This window comes from Saccopteryx bilineata, chromosome 2 (genome assembly GCF_036850765.1).
Source record: "Saccopteryx bilineata isolate mSacBil1 chromosome 2, mSacBil1_pri_phased_curated, whole genome shotgun sequence".
NCBI lineage: Eukaryota > Metazoa > Chordata > Mammalia > Chiroptera > Emballonuridae > Saccopteryx > Saccopteryx bilineata.
In genome coordinates, this window is record NC_089491.1 from 335,297,027 (window position 1) to 335,312,097 (window position 15,071).

Consider the following 15,071-nt stretch of genomic DNA (forward strand, 5'->3'; position numbering starts at 1 on the left):
CTATGTTGAATTCTTAAAAATGCTAATTTACTGAAGTGTCCATTGGAATGGGCCAACATGGATGGAGCTGTTGGATAATCCCGTTGGCCACCAGAAAAGGGTCTCAACAGCAGTCATGCTGGCTGTTGTGCTGGAGTCACACCTCAAGCATCAATGCACGCCCACCCGAGAGGGGGAGAGGGCAGTGGGAGAAATCAGCTTAGAGTTCAGAATGCAACCATACTGTCCTCTGAGTAAACATGAGGGTGCCCTTTGGAAGCGCTGTCAACCCCACCACTACCACCACGGATCACTTACAGCAGGGGTCCCCAAACTTTTTACACAGGGGGCCAGTTCACTGTCCCTCAGACCGTTGGAGGGCCGGACTATAAAAAAAACTATGAACAAATCCCTATGCACACTGCACATATCTTATTTTAAAGTAAGAAAACAAAATGGGAACAAATACAATATTTAAAATAAAGAACAAGTAAATTTAAATCAACAAACTGACCAGTATTTCAATGGGAATTATGCTCCTCTCACTGACCACCAATGAAAGAGGTGCCCCTTCCAGAAGTGCGGATGGGGCCGGATAAATGGCCTCAGGGGACCGCATGCAGCCTGCGGGCCGTAGTTTGGGGACCCCTGACTTACAGTGAGCACCTGAGTACAAATGTGAACACAATTCTGGACTCCTAAACCCAAGCACATAACCACTACCACCAGATCACCCATGTCTTCAAAGATGCGTCCTTTGAATTACTTTTCCAGGAGTGGCAATGGATTTCTGATGAGTCACTCGGCTTTCCTTTCATCCGGTGATTAGGAGCCCAATGGGCTCGGGAACCAGCTCTGTCATCTGTGTGACTGTAGGCAAGTTACGTAAAAATTCTCCAAGTCTGATTCCCCAAATGTGAAACAGGGATATTTCTACCAGCTCCCCATGAAGTTGTTAAGTGGAATAAATGAGTGTAGCCATGTGTTGAAGAACAAAAATATAACCAAGTAAATGTCAAGACCTAATTGACTTTGTTGAATGATTTATGAATCAGGGTGCATCCCATCTAGTAAAGAGAAAGATATTCCAATGCACTGGACAAAACGAATGGCTTTTTATAGGCAGAAATGGGACAGGGCAAGAAAATTAAAAGGAGGCAAGGACACCTTCCTTTAATGGAAGGCAGGGGTCTTATCAAGCAGATTACCTCACTAGTGCTGTCTGGGAAATCCTAGATTGATTGCTTTAAAATTCCATTTGTGGTTGAAGCCACAACCTCAGTTAGGTTAGGTATTAGGTCTTGGTGGAGCTTACCACAAGGGACTCCATTTTGGGTCCATTGTTTCTTTTTAACATATTTGAAGAGTTCAGGACATTGTTTGGCACTTATTATGTACTGTATAAGTGCTAGCTATTTTCATTCATTCATTTACTCATTCATCTAACGTTGACTTAAAAATCTCTGTTCTGGACTGCTAGGTATTGAGAAATAAAGATAACTAAGACATAGTATGTACCCACAGAGGGCTTACACTCTATTTTAGAGGTGTGTATCTTTTTTTTTTTTTCTTCTACTGAAGCTGGAAACGGGGAGAGACAGTCAGACAGACTCCCGCATGCGCCCGACCGGGATCCACCTGGCACGCCCACCAGGAGCGATGCTCTGCCCCTCCAGAGCATCGCTCTGTTGCGACCAGAGCCACTCTAGCACCTGGGGCAGAGGCCAAGGAGCCATCCCCAGCACCCGGGCCATCTCTGCTCCAATGGAGCCTTGGCTGCGGGAGGGGAAGATAGAGACAGAGAGGAAGGAGAGGGGGAGGGGTGGAGAAGCAGATGGGCGCTTCTCCTGTGTGCCCTGGCCGGGAATCGAACCCGGGACTTCTGCACGCCAGGCCGACACTCTACCACTGAGCAAACCGGCCAGGGCGAGGTGTGTATCTTTTTTGCCTACCACACAGGAGGTACTCAATAAATGCTTTTGAATGCATGATCGGCTAAGGAAATGAACAAAGATACCAATACTTTCAGTTAAAATGATATATTTAACAATGCCTGGCACACAGTAGGTGCCTGGCACCATCTGAGCACTAGTAGCTTTTTTAATTATTAATTTAGTAGAATAAATGCGGAGACTGAGTGTGCAGACTGGAAGTTGAGGGTGAGGAGGTGGAGGTGCCCTCGGGGACATCTTCCAAGAGGCAGTATCATTCAACTTCGTTTTGATCAGTGAGTGGGCGTCAGCCAGTAAGAGAAGAGGGCTAAGTGTGTTCCAGGAGGAAGGAACATTGTGTGCAGAGCTAGGGAGGCGTGAAATAGCACAATACATTCAGGGAGCTTGGAGTAGGCAAGTACAACCGAAGTTCCATCCTCATTGTGACATGCAGCATACTTGAGATTAGAGGCTGCGGAATGAAACAAAACAAGGGAGACATTGCTTGTGTCCCCCAGGCTTTTAGCATTAACTAAGTAACCAATATGGGCTAAGTCCTTAGGGAGTTCTAAGTTGTTCAGTACAGTAGTTGTCCTGTACAAACACTGTTAGTTGCCTGGAGGTCAGCTCCTTTTGGTCTTCTGATAGAGGAAGTAAAGTCACTTAATTTACCAGGTGTTTGTTTTTTCCAAGTAATTGAGAGGAATTGTAATAAAGTTGAAGGGATCATGGACTAGTCACTAGATGAAGATTTTTTTGCATAGTAACACAGATTTCTCTAGATCAAGAATTAGCAGGCCGCCTGACCAGGCAGTGGCGCGGTGGATAGAGCATTAGACTGGCACACGGAGGACACAGGTTTGAAACCCTGAGGTTGCCGACTTGAGTGTGGGCTCATCTGGTTTGAGCGCAGGCTCACCAGCTTGAGCCCAGGGTCACTGGCTTGAGTGTGAGATCATAGACATAAGCCTATGGTCACTGGCTTGAGCCTAAAGGTCACTGGCTTGAGCAAAGGATCATTTGCTCTGCTATAGCCCCCTGGTCAAGGCACATGTGAGAACACAATCAATGAACAACTAAGGATCTGCAATAAAGAATTGATGATTCTCATTTCTCTCCCTTCCTGTCTGTCTGTCCCTATCTGTCCCTTTCTCTGACACTCTCTCTCTGTCTCTATCAAAAAAAAAAAAAAAAGAATTAGCAAACCTTGGCCAGTCGGTAGATTATTGGCCTGGCATGTAGAAGTCCTGGGTTCAATTCCTGGTCAGGGCACACAGGAAAAGCGACCATCTGCTTTTCCACCCATCCCCATCCCCTTCTTTTTCTCTCTCTTTCTCCTCCTCCTGCAGCCATGGTTCAAATGGTTCAAGCAAGTTGACCCTGGGTGCTGAGGATGGCTCCATGGCCTCACCTCAGGTGCTGAAATAGCTCGGTTGCCGAGCAATGGAGCAGTGGCCCAGATGAGTAAAACATCGTCCTGTAGGGGGCTAGCCAGGTAGATCCGGGTTGGTGCGCATGAGGGAGCTTGTCTCTCTACCTCCTCACCACCCCACCTCTCATTTAATAAAAATAAATAAAATTAGTTAGCAAACTATGGCCTGAGGGCCAAATCCTATCCACTGCCTATTTTTATAATTAAGTTTTTTGGAATATAGCCATGCCCATTTGTTAACAGGTGGTCTAGCACTGCTTTACCACTACCACAGAGGTGAGTGGTTGTGACAGACTGTATGGCCTGCAGAGCCTGATATGTACCAGCTGGCTCTTTACAGAAAATGCTTGCCAATCCTGCTCTAGTCATCTCGTCTAATCTGATGACCAGTAAACACCCTGAATATTTAAGACAGGAGATTGGTTTGGTTTAAGACCAACGTGGAAAATAATAAGTTATTAATTTTTTTAAAAATTCACTACTAAGGAGCGAGAAGATTGCAAATATGTTCGCCAGAAAGGGTGCAATAAACATGAATAATGAATGAACACAGAGTGTGTGAACTAGTCTTCAAATTTGACTCTGAGCTTCCTGTCACTAAGAAAAAAGAAGGTGGGGCAGTGGGAAATTGGTCATCTGTATTAGGTAGCTGTTGCTTCATAATAAACCACCTTCCAAGTCAGTGGCTTATATAGCTACCATTTACTATTTCTCATGAGACTGTGAGTTGGCTGAGTGGTTCTGTTAATCTGGGCTGGGCCCGGCTGATCTTGGTGGGCTTGCTCATGCATTTGTTGTTGGCCGGTGTGTCAGCTCTTGGCTGGCTGGTCTGGAATGGCCTCAGCTAGAACGGCTCACCTCTGCTCTACATGGGCTTCTTCATGTAGCCATGTAGGTTCCAAGAAAAAAAGTAGAAGAGTACACTTGAGGCTGAGGCTTGGAACTGGCCCACTGTTCTTTCTGTTGCATTCCAGTGGCGAAAGCAAGTCAAAAAGCCAGCCTAGATTCAGTGGCCTAAGCGGGGAAATAGACTCCAACTTTGGGAGGAGCTTCAAAGTCATGTTGCAAGGGGCAGGGCAACAGGCGGGAGAGAATTGGGGCCATGATTGAAATTGATCTGTCAGCATCTAAAACAGCATGGATTCCAACCATAAATTTTTCATAAAAAGTCATCTCTGGGCCCTGGCCAGTTGGCTCAGTGGCAGAGCGTCGGCCTGGCGTGCAGGAGTCCCGGGTTCGATTCCTGGCCAGGGCACACAGGAGAAGCGCCCATCTGCTTCTCCACCCTTCCCCTCTCCTTCCTCTCTGTCTCTCTCTTCCCCTCCCGCAGCCAGGGCTCCATTGGAGTAAAGTTTGCCCCGGCACTGAGGATGGCACTGTGGCCTCTGCCTCAGGCACTAGAATGCCTCTGATTGTGGCAGAGCGATGCCCCAGATGGGCAGAGCATCGCCCCCTGGTGGGCGTGCCGGGTGGATCCCGGTCGGGCGCATGCGGGAGTCTGTCTGACTGCTTCCCCGTTTCCAACCTCAGAAAAATACAAAAAAAAAAAAAAAAAGTCATCTCTGTGGTCTCAAGTGCAAAGGAATAATCATCATATGTCCATTCAGCCCCACCCACAGATATGAATCATCATTGTCTTCAGCAAAGAGGACCAATGGCTCTCTAGTTAATGACAGAGGCAAGAGGAAGAATGGAAAGAAGCCTGTCGGAAATGTGGCATATCATATGAGACCCAGACCCATATTAAAATGCCATCTTGATGAATTTCAGCACAGAATCAGACTCAGTTTTTGTTTGTTTTTTAGATAATTCTTATTTAATGTATTTTTCACTCATTGATTTTAGAAAGAGAGGAACAGAGAGAGAGAGAGAGAAACACTGATTTGTTGTTCCACTTATTTATGCATTCATTGGTTGTTTCTTATACGTGCCCTGACCAGAGATTGAACCAAAAACTTAGGCATATCAGGACAATGCTCTGAGCAGCTGAGCTCCCCAGACAGGGATAGACTCAGTTTTAATGGATTAAAGATTGAGGAAAATCGTTATCACAGGACTTACCAATGACTAAATAAATGTTAGCCTTTGAGACTAAAGCCTAAACAGACAGACTTACAATATTCTTGCTGACCATTCCCACTCCTCTCCACCCCAATATCAGGTGGCATTAAAATTGGTCACTGTTATTCAAAGATGACACTGCTATCTATGAATATGGATATGATTGAAAAGACAGAATAAATAGTCTTTTAAAAAATTTTTTTATTGAGAGGAGAGGAGGCAGGGACAGACTCCTGTATGCACCCTGACCGGGATCTACTGGGGAAACCCACTAGGAGGAGAAGCTCTGCCCATCTGGGGCCGCTGCTCTGTTGCTCAGCAACCGGAGCCAATTTTAAGCACCTAGGTGGAAGCCATAAAGCTATCCTCAGTGCCAAGGGCCAGCTCACTCTAACCAAGCATTGGCTGCAGGAGGGGAGGAGAAGGGAGAGAGGGAGAGAGAGAAGAGATGGGGGGGTGGAGAATCAGATGGGTGCTTGTCCTGTGTACCCTGACCGGCAATCGAACCTGGGACATCCACACGCCAGGCCAATGCTCTACCACTAAGCCAACCAGCCAGGGCCAATAGTCATTTTAAGACTCACTTGCCATATGATGATTTAAAATGTATTGCTAGAATATCTTTCTTATTAACAAACTTGCCTCAATAAATTATTTTAAGCATAAATAGCAACAGTGGTTTCAGAAATCTTCCTTAACTACTTTTTCCCCAGTACCACGGGCCGTCAGCAGAAAGAGAAAATAAACACCGGTAGCCCTCGAGCCTTAGAGTCATTCAGAATCCCCAAAATTAAAAAAAAAAAATCAAAACACTAAAAATGGAAACAAAACTCCCAAACCACTCAAGCCACACAACCTAGGTTTGAGGACATTCTTTCTGGCCTAGAGCCAGTCAGGGTGCTTGGATTTGTTTGCGAGAAGCTTTTACTTTTGCATGGGAGGCCTTACATGGGGCTACCACCATCAGACTTTTCTGTAGAGCCAGCGGTAGTGTATGGGAATGAACAGGATAGAATTTAGGGAACTGAAACTATTAGATGTCCATTGATTCAGACATTAGGACCAGCTGTGAATGAAAACAGGACTCAACTTAGATACAGTGAAAAAGGACAGAGCTGTTGATACAATTGAAGAGGTGTAGACACACCTTCAAGATGTTTGCAGATAACACGGTTCTGGGAGGGTCAGAGGAGACAAGGCTGTGTCCGGCAGAACAAAGGAGGCTCCCAAATTTCAGGTGCAGAAAATCAGAAGTCATCCTTTCAGCAGGTCACATAGAGGTTAAATGATAGATATAAAATTCCTGGCCAAGTACTTGGAAGGGTAGACTTCAACAAATGTTGGTTCCTCTCCCCTCTCTCCATCTCTTACCCACTTTAGGGCTTTCTTAAAAAAAAAAAAAAAAAAAAAAAAAAAAGACCTGCCAGCCAGCTGCCACTGGAAAGATGTCAACTAGGATAAACTGCTGATCATGGTGACAATCAACAAAATTCCCACTCAGGTGGGTGTGGCAGGGCTCTCCTCATCACAGCTTGGAGGCCGCTCAAAGGCATCCTTGCCTTCCTGTAGAGGAAGTGTGTGTGTACTCTCAGACCTACCTTGGCATTCCTTGATGTCTTAGAGAAGCAGATGACCCTGGCTGAGCAAGACAGTCAGCAGAACAGCAGCCCTTGATGCTGCAATTGGAAATTTCCATTCTTTGCTTGTAGCTCTGAAAAAAAAAAAAAAATCTGAAGAGCCCAGGAGCTGGGAAATTTCCACGATGGAAAATTTTAACATATTCTTTAGCTCTAAACTATGCAGGTTTATCAAGACTATTTTTTTTCTTTTGGTGATTTTTTTTTTCTTTAACAATTATTTTTGAAGATGGTAACACTATAGCTATGGGAAGAAGGAGAGCAGGATGACTTGGAGGCGAATAGGTATGGTTTGGCTAGTGGGGGCCTGTGCCATATACATGTCTGACCACCTGAACCATAGACATGCCAATCACTACAAGACCCACAGGCTGGGAACTCATCCAAAAATAGAGATAGTTTACCCTGGAGCACCGCAGGGAAATCAGTGGTGTAGAGAGAAGTGGAAAGTGGAGGGATAACAGGAGATGGTGAGCTCTGTTGCTGGGAAATGCCATCTCAGCCAGATTCCTCACACCACTGCGTCTTAAACTTACCAGTGCACACGCAGGAAGAGGGAGGGGCTGAGACTCTGTGTTTCTGACTGGCTCCCAGGTGGTACTGATGCTGCCCTGCTGAGGACCACAGTGTGAGTAGCCAGGCCAGAAGCAACAGGCCCTCGCACGATGAGGTCAGCTTGCCTTTAACAGCAAAACACAGTCGGAGAGCAGCCAGAGGAGAGCTTCCTTGGAGTTGTTTTCTCAGGTTACAAAGCTGACGTTGGAGAGAGGAACTGAATGTCTTCTGGAAAGATACTCCACGCAAGTGAAGTGGATTTTTGAAACGTGGGCAAACAGTGACCAGAAGCCTGCCTGCTCCAGCAGAGTCAAATTGGTTGCTTCTAGAACACCATGCCTGTGCAGAGAAACCCCCCTAATGAGCTGATGGAGATTCCCAAGCTAGCCCTCTCTCCTGGGGGACTGCCCACTATTGTGGCATGCGGGGTGAAACACCAATGAAGTGGTTCCAATTATCAAGGGAAGACCATTGGCTAGAATGGTGTAAAGGGGAGAAGGCAAATAAATTACTCCCAGCCAGGGTAGCTGTGTCACTTTTATTGAAATAAAAACGGACTAGGAGAATTTTCCATTTTCTTAACAGCTATCTCACCTTTGTGCTACCTATTTTACTGAGAGAGAGAAATATCAAAATCTGTAGTATCTTTTCTTTTTTAAGTGAGAGGAGAGAAAATAGACTCCTGCATGTGCCCCTGACCAGGATCCACCCAACAAACCCTGTCTGTGGCTGATGCTCCAATCAACCAAGCTATCCTCAGTGCCTGAGGCCAAGGCTCACACCAATCGAGCCACTGGCTGTGAGAGGAGAAAAGAGGAAGAAGGGGGAGAGAGAGAGGAAGAGAAGCAGATGGTCGCTTCTTATGTGTGCCCTCACCAGGAATCGAACCTGAGACATACACATACTGGGCCAACACTCTATCCACTGTGCCAACCGGCCAGGGCCAACCTGTGGTATCTTTATTCCATGGTGTTACCTCCAATTGATCTGTAATGTATCTGCATTATGCATCTTTAAAGCAACATTTGTCCTATTTTTTGCTTTCCATTCAGTTGAGTTTTGGATGGGTTATTACCACTTACTTTTCAAATTAAAGTATACAGAGCATCAAAATGTATACAAATTAGAGTGTAACAAGCATGAAGTAAAATTTTAATATAATAAAAAGCATTAAAATAATATTAAAACTAAATAACTATCTTAATATCATAACATCTACATAATATTTAAAAATTCTAAATGGCTAACAGGATTAAGGATTTGCACTTACAGAGATTGGTTGATGTCTTCTCTGAAAAAAATTCTTCATTGTGGGGTTAAGGATTGAAACGGACTTCCTGATTACTTATGTAAAAGTAATCAATTTGATCATTTTTTTAACTATAGGTCTTGGTAAGCAATTATTCACCTAAAAATTGTAGGTCATTTTACAACCTACAGCCAATAAAATAAAATTTTGCTTAATTCATCTGAAGTCACATCTTTTAGAATAATAAATATAATTATAATTAAAAAAATTTTTTTTGAGGACTTGCAATGATTTATTGAAAGGACTGGACTTGGTAGGAGTATGAAATTTAACATTATGTTGTATTTACAACAGGTGAAGTGCTTAATCCTTACCCCAAGCTTATAAGATGTGTCCTATCATTATATAGATGAGAAACTAGGATGTAGAGAGCTTACGCGAACTGCCTAGGATCCCTACATTTTGGCCACGCAGGGAATAACCTTCTTTGGCCAGTCCCACTTACTCTAGCACTCTTTCCAAATGCCACGCCTACATCTCAGCTTCTTTTCCCTTATCCCAGACAGATGGATGGATACTCCTTCTCAGGTTTAACAACTTCACAACACTCGATTCAGATACTGCATGTGTTGTTAGCTGCTTACAGCTGCTATTTCTCTAGCAGTGCAGTAAGTCCAGGAAAACTCTTTTGAAGAGCTCATTAAAAAGGCCCTAAAATAAAGTCTTTGGAGCAGGTGCATTCATTAGCTGGAATGCAGATGATTATGTTAATATCGCATTCAGGTGACAAATTTAAAGCCATCAAAATCGTGGAGGATAAAAGGATTTTCAAAGTAAAAGTTAACTTCTTCTTTTGTAGGGCTCTTTGCTCTGTGAAGCATGTGACTGCCTTTGCAGCTGTTAACATGGGGACGATGTTAGCTCACAAAAATAAAGTCGTTTTTTGCACTACCGTATCTCCTTTTCACATTATTGGGTCTTCTATTAAGGAAGAGAAAGGTAAGGACTTGACTTTGTACAACCCTCGTGCTATTTTCTAAATAGGAAATCCGGCACCTCATTTACAACTTATTATCAGATTGAGCCCAAGGGTGGAGGAGACAATTAAAGAAGATAGTTAAAGTATTGGGCAAGTGATTCCAGGTTTGGGTAAGATGGAACATAAGCTGTTTCGTTTTGCCTCCTTTATTCTCATCTTGAAGAAATATTGAGCATAAACTATGCACATGACCACATACATGTATTTAGAAAGCTATGTATACATCAGAATGTGAACAAGAGTTATGCAAGGATGATTTTGATTATGGGAGGGGAAGGGAATAGGGTATTTTTGTACTTTTCAAATTTTCTATACTAAGTATGTGTCACTTTGTAAATTTTTAAATTATTGTGAGCCTTGGCTGGTTGGCTCAAGGGTAGAGCATTGGCCCAGCATGTGGAAGTCTCAGGTTTGATTCCCGGTCAAGACACACAAGAGAAGTGACCATCTTCTTCTCCACCCCTCTCACTACCCATTCTCTTTCTCTCTCACTTCTCCTCGCAGCCATGGCTCGATTCCTTTAAGCATATCAGCCCCAGCCTCTGAGGATGGCTCCATGGAGCCTTGGCCTCAGGTGCTAAAAATAGGTTGGTTTTTAGCATGGCCCTAGATGGGCAGAGTATCAGCCTCAGACAGGGGTTGCTGGTTGGATCCTGGTCAAGGCACATTTGAGAATCTGTCTCTCTATCTCCCCTCCTCTCACTTAAATAATAATAAAAAATTATTATGGAGCAACCACATTTAGTTGTTTTACCTACAAAATTGGGTTACTACTTAATTGCCTAGGACATGGGAACTGGCTGAGATGTTTCCCCCCAATTTTTTCTTCAAATCTAGGATTTCATCAAATCTAGGTTGTCTGTGGAATCACTGATTCCCCATTTCAGAAGAAAATATAAGGAAAAGGGTACTAGGTACCCAGCCACTTATAAAAAAATTCAAAACATGCTTAAAGAGCACCTCAACAAGTGAGCATTCATCAAAGTGAATATATCTGCCACTTGCAAAGGAAAAATAAGCAACCTGTTAAGGCAAATTAGGTTTATTTTTAATTTTTTTAAGTTATACACTCTGGGAAGACTTTGTAAGCTAATACTTGACCGTTCATTTTTTTTTTCAAATGGTGTGCTATGATGAGTATATTACTGATTGCTATAGACTTGAACTCATCTACATATAGAGCATGTTTACATATGTGTGTGTGTTTCAAGCTAAATAGCTTGAAATTAAGCCGGAAAACTGCTTGTACAGAATAATAGTCCTATTTTTGCTTTCTTTCTCTGCAACTCTTCTGTCTTGTTCTTGTACATATTGCTTTCTTTTTTCCTACACAATTTTAAAAAACCACTGATCCCATTTTCAATGAAAAGCAATATAGAAAGTAGAAAAACATCTCCGTGGGTTGGGCTTGAGTAGCATATACCTCTACATACATGTACATATATTGAATACATGTATGCAAAGCTGAATCCCTGCTAAACTTTTATAAGTCTCATTACTTAGGACTTAACTAGAGTTTGGGCAGTTCCCTTGACTGCTGGACAGCTCCAAGCCTCCTAGGAATACTCTCCTACCCACTCCATCTGTGTAATCCTCAAAACTGCCACCCCTGCAGAAGATGCAGGTTCAAGACAAAGTGAGGAAGGTGGCCAGAAGAGATTCCTATCATTCTAACATAGCGCATCACCACCATAATCTAGTGGGCACATGTCAGAGCACAGAATCCAAAGTTAAAAGAAATTTGAAAGGTCACTGTAGTCAATTCTCTTTATATGTATATATCTCTTCCAGAGAATACCTGATTGTCATCCATCCTGACCTTGAAATTTTCCAATGATGGAAACTATTCTACCTTTTTTCACTTTTATACTGATAGGTGGGTAGACAAAAAGAGCACAAATAGCATTGCAACCACAATCAAGTGGGCAATACCAAAGGGAATACAATGAATTTATTCTTAATCATGCCACCCTTTTAAAAAAAAATCAACCACTTTTGAATTTCTGTTACTGACCTAGGACACCCCAGTATTAAATTAATATAACCCTTTAGGGTCCGTGGGGAATGCTTAGAGGCTGAACCATTTGGCTTAAAGACTTTGGAAATGTTATTGGTTAGTGGTATCTATCATACCACAAGAAACAGATCCTGAAAAGGAGAATTATGTACAGAATTTATAAGCCTCAATAGCACAGTATTTCCTAAGGATCTTCCTAACTCATCACCTTTTGCCACTGTGACATTTGTACCACAAAAGAAAATCTCTGAGATTAGTTTATCCAGGGATCTTTCCAACATTTACAAATACTATCTATAGGTTGAATGATGTGTTCCCAAGTTACTGTACTTAAATTGTACATCTGGTGGTATTTCTTTCAAAGGCAATTGGAGAGTTCAGCGATATTCTAAAACAACTAGATCTGACAATGCAAAGAACAAAAATAACAAAAGAAAATCCTTCAAAGAGTGTGTGCTGTAAAAATAGTTAGATATCCTGCCTTTCACAATGGCTATAAGGGAGATTATTTAAAATGAAAGTGATGTTTAATGTTGGGAATGCAAATTCAGAAAATTTTCTAATAGAGAGGACAGAAGTCTGTGGACTACACTTTTGGCCAATAATAGAAAGAAAGGGGTTTTAAAAAAAATAATTATTTTAATGAACTGTTAAAAAAATGACTAAAAATTTCAAACAGCACAAAAAATATATAAGGAAGAAAACAAACAAATAAAAGTACCCCATATCCCACCACCTAAAAATAAGCTTTATAAATTTTGTGGAATGTCATTCCAGACATGAAAATAAAAACTATTTTAGAATTTTAAAAGACAACTTGCGCTTAGGCAACTAAACAGGGTCTTATTGATCATGGTCTCAAGAGACTCAAACCTTGACTTTTAAAATGTCTATTTCACCTGAGAAGTGGTGAGGAGAGATAAAAAGAGGAAGAATTCTCAGTTCCTAAGCAACTATAAGAATGTGAGTTCAATAGAAATTAGCAGATATTTTTATTTTCGTCTATATATCCATGATCTGACCCTCCCTTCAGCTGCATCTAAAACATATTGCAATCAAATGTGTTTTCATAATGCCTTTTGGTTTATAAGTCAACTTTACACTGACTCTCATGACCATATAAAATAGTCAGCGTTGCTATCTAGTTGGTACATACTTGTTGGTCATTATAGTTGCTTATGACCAAGAGTCCAATCAGCTTTATTGGGCATCTGTTTTGATTGACCAGTGCCAGCTGGTGCTATACCAGTTATTCAATGTCAAATCAAGGCTGTTCCTCTTTATCTGAGCATACTAAATATTTCCCTGAGCAAGGTTTACACTCTTAATTCTCTTGCTTTTTATTTTTTTAAAACGTTATTTTAATTTAACCCATTCATTTCTCTTGCAGCGGTGAAATGATTTCTATTTGTTTAACTGTTTCTTTATGAAAAAGAAAAGAGTCAAATGCCCCTTTCCCCACTTCTCAGTATGCCTCATTAAAATCACAGTAGTGAAGAGTCTTCACTGGAAATTTTCAAACTCCAAGGAAATTTTGGTTGTTATGTTGCAGGAATAGGGAACATCATTGTCTCCATGATCTGTGTTAAATTCGGGAAGCGTTGATACTAACTATTCAAATGGCAGATTTTTCCAGTTATCTCTATTTAAAATTTTTATGATAACTCTCTCCTCCTGCTTACATTTGACTAATGCTAATACAAAATTAGATACCATTTCCTGACTTACTCATTACTTTCCATTGAGCAAAAGCAGGTCAAAGATGTGGAAGAAGAAAGCCAATATTTCCTGGTAGCCCACATATCATAATTGAAGGTAATTGCTTAATCAAAAATACTGATCTTCCATGCAATAATAGCTCTGTTTACCTCATAAACACTAGAACATTAGACTACCTGATCATTTTTCTGGGGGGGCAAAAGCATAAATAATTTTAGCAAACCAATATTTTCCCACTGACATGTTTCTATAACTATTTTTAAAATTTTTAAACATTTTTATGTTTTGATTCTAGTGAGAGAGAAAGGGAGGGAGGGAGAGAGAGACAGAAACATCGATCTGTTCCTGTACTTGCCCTGACCAGGGGACCAAACTGGCAACTTCTGTGCTTCAGGAGTATGCTCTAACAAACAAAACTATCTAGCCAGGGCGACAATGCTTCGATTTATACACTTTCACTTTAATTGGTCTTGAACTGAGAGTGGTACTTAACCATTCTCTTGCTATTGATACTTATGCATATCAAACAATAAGCGCAAAGTTCATGCCTCTGCTACTTGTATTTACTTTTATTGTGTATAAAGAGCAGGAGCCACATTCTATGTAAAAGAGGTATGGCCACACTTCAAAAACACTTCTTGCTCCTTCCCTCAATTCATTAAGTGGCCACCCCAAGTCTTTGATGCTTGAAAATTCATAATTAGGCACAGTACACCCACTTTGGTGTCAAATAGCTACATTCACGTAGGGCTATAATGTGTATGAAGTGCAGTTCACATGATGCCATTTGACCCAGATACAAGGAGAATCCCTTTGGCCGCCCCTGTTTATAATTTAAGCTCCCAAGTCCCAGAGCCATATTCTCAGGCAGGAGTGGGAGTTATTTTGATCTTAATGGCATTGCCTTTGGTTATTAAAAGGAACCCTTAACATTGGTTTAATAATGTTAAATTTAAAGTGTGGGGTTCTTTTTTGCCATGTTTGAAGTAGACTATCTAAAAGGCTCTCTTCTAGTGATCTAAGTGATTCTGTTTTACTTAGATTCCTGGAAATTGTCAAAAGGCTTTAAGGGAGGAGGGGAAAAAAAAGAATGAGGAAATTTTCCCTGTGGGCAGTTGGGGAAAACAAAAATATTTTTGTGCTGTAGAGAGACTTCTCAGGAAAGGAGGGTTGGCCAGCAGCAGCATCTGTGCGAGGGGAATTTCCACATTTGGGAAAACATGGTCATAATTAATGACCGAGAAAAGCCAAGAAAATGGACCAATGTTGGGAAAATATGATCTTCAATGGCCATCTCATTGTCAACTGATTGGGCCAGAAAATGCAATTGCTTTGGGAAGAGATTTTTATTTGTGGATATTTGACTACAGGTCCTTCCTTCTATAGATCTAATAAATACCCTGTTCTTGCCTGGGGAATCAGCTTCCCCTAGCCAGAACCACTCTCTTTGTC

The 15,071-nt window shown here is 41.8% G+C and overlaps 1 protein-coding gene and 1 long non-coding RNA gene across 4 annotated transcripts in view; one reads left to right on the forward strand and one right to left on the reverse strand.

Annotated features, from left to right (window-relative positions):
* MKLN1 (muskelin 1) overlaps nucleotides 1-15,071 on the forward strand; it is a 328,173-nt gene that overhangs the window by 58,800 nt on the left and 254,302 nt on the right. The gene's annotated exons all lie outside the window — the stretch shown is intronic.
* The window catches only part of LOC136326420 (uncharacterized), a 115,764-nt gene that overhangs the window by 884 nt on the left and 99,809 nt on the right, over nucleotides 1-15,071 (reverse strand). Inside the window, exon 3 of the long non-coding RNA XR_010729445.1 lies at nucleotides 7,002-7,114. This is a non-coding gene — a long non-coding RNA (uncharacterized lncRNA). The remainder of the gene's footprint in view (nucleotides 1-7,001; nucleotides 7,115-15,071) is intronic.